We start from the raw sequence: 7561 nt of genomic DNA, 5'->3' as shown, positions 1-7561 counted from the left end.
AAAACACAGTCCCCGTTTCTTAAAGGTGGCAATTGCTAGACCTTTCCTTTCCCCACTCACTTCTCTTCTCCCCAACAGTCAAAAGGATAACAAGAAGCTCATGCCTTCTGGCTTTGGAACCTGGGTCACAGTTGTCATGACAGAATAGAAGTGAGAATGGGGTTTGTCTATGGGTAGAAGGTGAGGTTGCTCACCAGCGGGCCTGATGGTTTCATAGTAAACTGAGAGTGAACAAGTGAAGATGCCTTGGCTGGAGTTAGAAACGAAGACCATGCAGGGGAAATACAGAGCTGTCCTCATCGGCAGGAAATGCCCTCATCCCTTCAGAACCCCGTCCCCAACACACACTGGGATTTGTCACTCGACGCCGCTTGAAGGGAAGACAACAAATGACTCCTGCCTGTGCCAACAGGAAGACTGTGAACGCTGCCACTGAGACACAGCTCTCCACCAATTTCTGTTTTCCCCATGGCTGCTAATGGGTTTCCTTCAACAAAAAATAGTTACTATAAGCAGCCCTTAGGAGGTCAGCAGAATCACTATTCTGGGGGTGAATGGAATGTTTTTGTGATCCCTAATGGGAAAGGGCTTCTTGCTTATAGCATGCTATGGATGTAGAAGAAAGAGTTTGAACCTTGCAGACAGACAGGCTTGTTCACATCCAGCTGTGTGATCTTCATCGATTATCTAGGCTCTCTGGGCGTCAATTCGCTCATCTTCGAAAGAGATAAAATAATAACCTGTTGTAAAGAACTACTGTGTGGATTAAATGAAATGTTATATGGTTATATGAAATGTTAATTAATGAATGTAGCCTGGTACATAATAGGCCATTAATATATGAATATTCAGTTCCCTTCCCACTGGTCACATAGCGCACAGAGCTCCCGCCCACTCATGGGGGAGTCTGGGGAGAGAGAAGGGAGGAAGAGAGCAAGGGCTTACTCCCCCCAAGGACAGCTCCTTCCTATGGCTTAAGGACATTGTCATTCCCTCTTGCACTGGCAGCCTGAGTGTAGATTGAAAATACTAAAGCTCCTCCATCCCAATAGGCACCAAGGAGATGAACTTTGGGAAATTAAAGATGCTATACGTTATCACAGTAGGAACTACAGTAGTAGGAATGACAGTAGACTTACCACAGAAACGCTGGGGTATAATCAAATCCCTGTTCCATAAGAACACCAAAAATGACTCATTTCCTGTATTTGTACCACATATGCGTCATGAGATAGGTGTTTATTTACCAGCATGTCTCCAAATTACAGCTGAGCAGAAGAACCAGCCTCTCTTCCTCCTCCTATAAAATCTTGAATGATCTTATTATAAAACTACTTACACATTACTTGAGATTTTTATTATCATTATTTTCAATTGAAAAAATAAATAATAATAAAACAGTAACCAAAAAAAATTATTTCATTACCTAACCCTGTTTCAGAGCCTATTCTCTCTATCATATCCTTATATGTCATCTAGATTTTACACGACCCTAACTGCTCTTCGCATACCATTTGGCTCCAGCTGTCGTATTAAGAAGTTAGCCCCTCTCATTCGTAAATTTGGTTTTCAGAGTATTTATCTCAGGCCCCTCTGCTTCACCGGGATCACGCCCCCATTCAGAACTTCTCTGTTATTTTTTGCCTTTAGTCTTTTTAAGTCAGAATCTAGGTTGACTTACTAAACTCGCCGAGCCCGTCTTCAGCCACTGAGACTGGAGAGGACCAGGTGACACTCCCTCAAACACTGAGGCCAGCGCCCTGACGCAGAGCGTCCGGGGCAGTAGGCCCCGCAGGGAGCGGCCACATGGCAGGCAGTGATCTCGGGCGGCCCACCCCGCAGTGGGCAGAGTCTCCGCTGGAAACGACGCCCCGCGACCTGCCATTGGCCATAGCACCCTGAGTCAGATAAATGGGGAGAGCCGATGACTAAAGCCAGCAGGACCAGGCTCAGCCCCGCAGCCGCGCCCAGGCAGAGGCTGGGGCGAGGAGCAACCCCGCGGTGCCTAGCCGCTCGCTCTCTGCCCGCTCCTACGCTAACGTGCTGCGGCGCTGCGGTCTGGAAAACGGACCAGACAGGCGTTGCCCACACTCTGAATCACCGACCTCATTATAGAGGGTTTGTGAAGATCTCAGGAAAGGAGACTAATTTTTCAAAGCTTGACAGACTTTAACAGTGGGAATATTAATGTGCTAATTGTTATTTTTTTTTTTAAATAGTTTTTCTCAGTCATTGGCTTGTCTTTTTATTTTCTTAGTGGTCTTTTGAAGAGTAGATGTTTTTAAAGATTTTATTTTTTTCCTTTTTCTCCCCAAAGCCCCCCGCACATAGTTGTATGTTCTTAGTTGTCGGTCCTTCTAGTTGTGGCATGTGGGACGCCGCCCCAGCGTGGCCCGACGAGCAGTGCCATGTCCGCGCCCAGGACCCGAACCGACGAAACACTGGGCCGCCTGCAGCAGAGCGCGCGAACTTAACCACAGGGCTGGCCCCTGCTAATTGTTATTTTTGCTTGTTGTTTTTTGTTGTTGTTCTTGGTGGTGGTTGTTTTTAATCCTGAAAATATGAGGGGATCCTGGAAAAGAAGCATCTTTGTTGTGAACAAATGCCAGGTGCAGGTCTTCTGAATCACCACATTGTCAGTGATTCGTCTCATTTTTCTTGTTCCAGCTGTGAACCATGCTAAAGCAGCAACCATGGTCAGGAAAAACTTGGTGAATGCAGAGCATTATTTTACTTTCATGGCAAAGAGGAGATAGCCGTGGAGCCACCATCAGATCCCATCGCGCAATTAATTTTGGGAGAAAACTATTTGTCCAAACATTCTTTCTTCATTTCCGTGTATTTTACCCATTTTTAATATAAGAAGTTTTCAAAATTTTCGTTTGCTTGATATTTGTTTCTATTTATAGTTCTTAAATGTCCTTTATTAGTAATCAATCCAATGGTCAAGAAAAGTACAAACTTTTACAGTTTTCCAGATTCCGTGAAAGTACTTTGAACCGGGGGATAAAGGTGATAGATGATTCTGTTTTAGTACACATCAGCTGGGCACTTAGTGTTTGCAAAGCCCCATCTGGACTTTCTGGGGAGATAGAGGTGTAAAATACTCAGTTCCTTCACTTGGAGGGATTACTATCTAGCGGTGAAAACAAGGCAAGACGTAAATAATGCTAATTTAAAGCTGATTATGGCAAAAGCCACAGAGATTTTGCTACTGTGTATACAAAATGGTACTGGGTTCAAAGGAGCCCAGAGAGCTAAAATGTTCTGCCATGCTGACAGCTCTCCTCCGCTATCTCCAGAGTCTCCTCAGATGTTGGAAAATATTTGGAATTAATGAGAGTGTCAGAGATACACTGATCTACTCCAAATTGCTTATCTAACTCACAAGGTCTTGTAGATCTCAAGTGACACTAGACGATTGGGTTATACATGTTTCCTGATCAATTTCACTGACCTCTAATAGACTAGCAAACATAACTGGGGAAGGCTGGTATAGGGCAGGATGCTTGCAAAGCACTGCCGTCATGACCTCTAAATACAAGAACAGAGGCTGGTGTGCACACACAGTAAATGGGAAACCAAGGAAATTATCTGTGTGATCCAGACCAAAATGACAACCAGTCTAAACTCTCTGAATACCTCAGAGATATCTGACATGAATTATTTGGATGCTTCGTAAGGTTGTATTAAGCCAGGGGATAATCCACATGTGTGCAAGAATAATGGAGGAAAGCACAATAGTACTACACTTTCATTCTTTTTTTTTTTTTCTGCTTCATCTCCCCAAACCTCCCCCGTACACAGTTGTATATCTTAGCTGCAGGTCCCTCTAGTTGTGACACATGGGAAAAAATATGGAAGGCTTCACGAATTTGCATGTCATCCTTGCCCAGGGGCCGTGCTAATTTTCTCTGTATCGTTCCAATTTTAGTATATGTGCTGCCGAAGCGAGCACAACACTTTCATTCTTTTATTCACTCAACGTATACTTGTAGAGTCCCTATCATGTGGTGGTATGCTGGTAAATGTTTAACAACCAGCTGGGTGGAGGTGGAATGGAGCCCTGACTGGCAGCTCCCTTCTCTGTGGGGTAAATCCTGCTACAATGGTCAATTTCAAGCTACCAACATGAAGTCATTGAATACAGCAGGATGAGTCAGTGTAGCACACTGTTACATTTCCACCTTCAGATACAACAGACGTAAATAACCTCAAAACCATAGCTAATAAAATGGAGTAAAATAGTTAGGAAATGATGACTATTCAGTATTTATTACCTTTGCTTTAAATATAATTTGGTTAATTTTTAATAATGGCTGATTGTTAAACAACCAGCTTGCAAGATTTCTGAGAATTTACCCATTGTTTCTCAAGAGCCAATATGAGTAGGCTCCACCACACCACTGCTGTTAGGTGCCAGGCACTGTGCTACATGCTAGTGACTTACTGGAGAGAGACCTCCTTCCTGTCCACATGGAGATGACAGTCCAGTGAGGCAGACAGGTTAAAGATGAATGGTATTTAATTTACAACAGCAATGGATGTTATAAAAGGGAAATAACAGGCAGGTCAGCCTTTTGTTGAGGGATAAGGATGAGAAGGGTTAGGGAAGATGACAAACGAGGGAATAACAGTTGAACTGAGGCTTGAAAAATGAAGAAGAGGCTAAGCCAAGACTAAGAAAAATGGAAAAATCATTCCTGAGGAAGGAAGAGCCCAGTGACGCTGCAGAGGGCCCGCCATGACATGGCTAAGTAGTGGCGAGCAAGGGAGAGAGTGGTAAGATGGCTGAGGTGGTTCATGGACGCATCCTGCAGAGCCCCTTAGACCTCTTAAGGCTTTCGGTCTTTCCTAAGAGAATGGGAAAACTGTCAAAGGTTTAAATGGAGACAAGGGGTTGATAAGTTTATATGTGTCTTAAGATTACTTAGTCTGCTTGGGAGAGAATGGATTTTAGGGGGCAATAGTGGAAATAGAGACTTTCATTAGTAGTTCAAGTGGGAGAGGATAGTGGTTTGCGTTAAGTTGTTGGCAATGGAGAAAGAAATGGATGGAAGATCTATTTTGAGGACAGAATTGACAAGACCTGTCATGGAACAAAAAAGCTCACAATCACCAATATCTATGTTTCTTTTCCTTTTCTTGAGCACATGACTAAATTACATTTTCCAGCCTTCTTTGAAGTTAGGTGGGGACATAAGACTGAGTTCTAGCCAGTGAAAATATAAGTTGTTATGCACAATACCTCCAGATCAGTCCTATAAAAATCTCCCACAGGCAATCCTTCACTCTTTTACCTCTTGCACACTGACCTTGGAGACCACGTTCTGAACATGGCACGTTCACAGTATGGAAGGAACCTTGGAACCTTAGCCAATATCCTGAGAGCCATTCAATTCATAGTGGAATTCTACATAAGCAATAAATCCATTTTGATTGTGTTAAGTCACAGAGATTTGCATGGGGGTGAAGGTAAAGTATTGATTTGGGGGATTTATTAGACATGGAGAGTAATAGGAGGGGGGCATCAAAGATAATCATGGATTTCCAGCATGAGCAACTATGTGAATGCAGAAGCCATTTAATGATATGTGGCATACTAGAGAGGAAGGAAGACCATGAGTTTTGTTCTGTATATATTTAGTTTGCAATACCTATGGAAAAACAAAAGGCAGAAATATTGAGGCGGCAGATAGAAATAAGAATTTCACAGGGGAAAACCAATTTGACTACATAAATTTGAGAGTTATCACCATATGAACAAGGCCGCCACTTTGCATGACTTCAGTAGTCTATGTGAATGGTGCTCCCTGGAGTTGTGTGTGCACAACCTACACAACTTTATGTAGACGGTATATAAAACCATGTTAGAGGAAGAAATCTCCCAAAAAGAAAGAATAGAGTGAGAAAAAATTCAAGTGCACAGCCTTAAAGCTCTCCAATATTTAACATTAGGGTATAGCATGAGGTGTCCCAAAATAGCCTGAGCAGAAAGGACCAGAAAGGTAAGAGAACAGGGTGTCAGGACTGCAGTCTTAGTCAGCTCAGGCTGCTATAACAAAATACTACAGACTGGAGGGCTTAAACAACAGAGATTAATTTTTTCACAGTTCTGGAGGTTGGGAAGTTCAAGATCAAGGTGCTAGCAAGGTAGGTTTCATTCTGAGGCCTCTTGTCTTGGCTTGTAGACAGCTACTCTCACAGTTTGCTCTCATGACCTCTTCTTTGTACATGCTCATGGAGAGAGGGAGAGCTCTCTGTTGTTTCTTCCTATACAGGCATCAGTTCCATCATAAGGACCACACCCTCTTGATCTCATCTAACCCTAATTGTCTCCCAAAGGCCCCATCTCCAAATACATCACATTGGGGGTTAGGGCTTCAACATATGAATTTGGTAGAGGACACAAACATTTAGTCCATTACAACAGCCAAGTTAAAAAAGTTCTCCAAGAAAGAGATCAACTCTGCTGAAACCTGAGAAGTAGTCAAGAAAACTGAGGACTGAAACTGTCCATTGGATTTAACAACACAGGGGTTACTAGAAACCTCAAAAAAAGCAACTTTAGTGACATGGTGGGAATGGAAAGCAACTTGGAGTTGACTTGGAACCAAACGTGGTATAAGGATGTGGAGAAATGTGTGAGAAAAGAGATAGAGAAGCAGCTGGAGTGGTTATGGAGGCCATGGAGATTTTGGTTGGTTTTTGCATGGTATAAAATGTTCAAACACTCCAGCAGTGAGGAGGACATGGAAAATGTGGGATTCACCCAGGAAATATGGCTAAAAACCAGTTAATATGAGTATTTCCCCTGACTGAGAGGAACAGAATGTCTGACCCTAGACAAAGCCCAACAGTGGAAAAATAAAGAAATTCTTTCAGCATTCTGACAGGGACTTTAAGCATTCTGACAGGAAAATTCTTCAAACATTCTTCAGGAAGCCCTGGAAAATTGCTACAGCACCTGCTGCTTTTCAAAGAAAACATTTTAGTCATATCTGAACTTTTCAAGAAACATTATTGCTGGAAATTATAGGGCAGTAGGCAGTGGTAAACTTCACGGTGCCCCCAATCCCTGAGCAATTGCAGTCCAAGCTACCATCCTGATGGGTCTTAATTAACTCCCTCTTGGATTTTTGGTTTGGTTTGGTTTGGTTTTGGTTTCATTGGGTCAACCTAAATTCCAAACCTGTATCTCTTCTCGTCCAGATTGTCATATGTGCCCAGTAGTCCAATGAAAGCTCTTCTGAGAGTATCTGTGCTGCAGACAATGGGAGTTTAGGGTGGGATTAACTCGAAGGAGTTTTTATACAATAAAAAATAGTTTGATGAAGGCCCTCTAGTCTCCCCTCAAAAAAGAAATCAACATGTTGCCCACAATCATTTTATATTTGGATATTAGAGTCCCTTTTCACTCATCTCTTCAAGGCCGTCACCTACCATGCATTAAGAGCTGTTAAACCCTGTGTCATTATCCTTCTGACTCCAATTCAGACTCCCACTACCTCTCACCTGACTAGACACCAGGTCCTGACACTTTTTCTAGCGTACAAAACAT

General features: G+C 42.9%; 1 non-coding gene across 1 annotated transcript; it reads right to left on the bottom strand.

Moving 5' to 3' along the window:
• Positions 1-3851: 3851 nt before the first annotated feature.
• Positions 3852-3958, bottom strand: LOC139073747 (U6 spliceosomal RNA). The gene has a single exon (XR_011522735.1). It is a non-coding gene; the product is annotated as a U6 spliceosomal RNA (small nuclear RNA).
• Positions 3959-7561: the final 3603 nt, after the last annotated feature.

Source organism: Equus przewalskii, chromosome 9, assembly GCF_037783145.1.
Source record: "Equus przewalskii isolate Varuska chromosome 9, EquPr2, whole genome shotgun sequence".
Lineage (NCBI taxonomy): Eukaryota > Metazoa > Chordata > Mammalia > Perissodactyla > Equidae > Equus > Equus przewalskii.
Note: the sequence above shows the minus strand (reverse complement) of the source record. Positions and strands in the feature narration are given on the sequence as shown.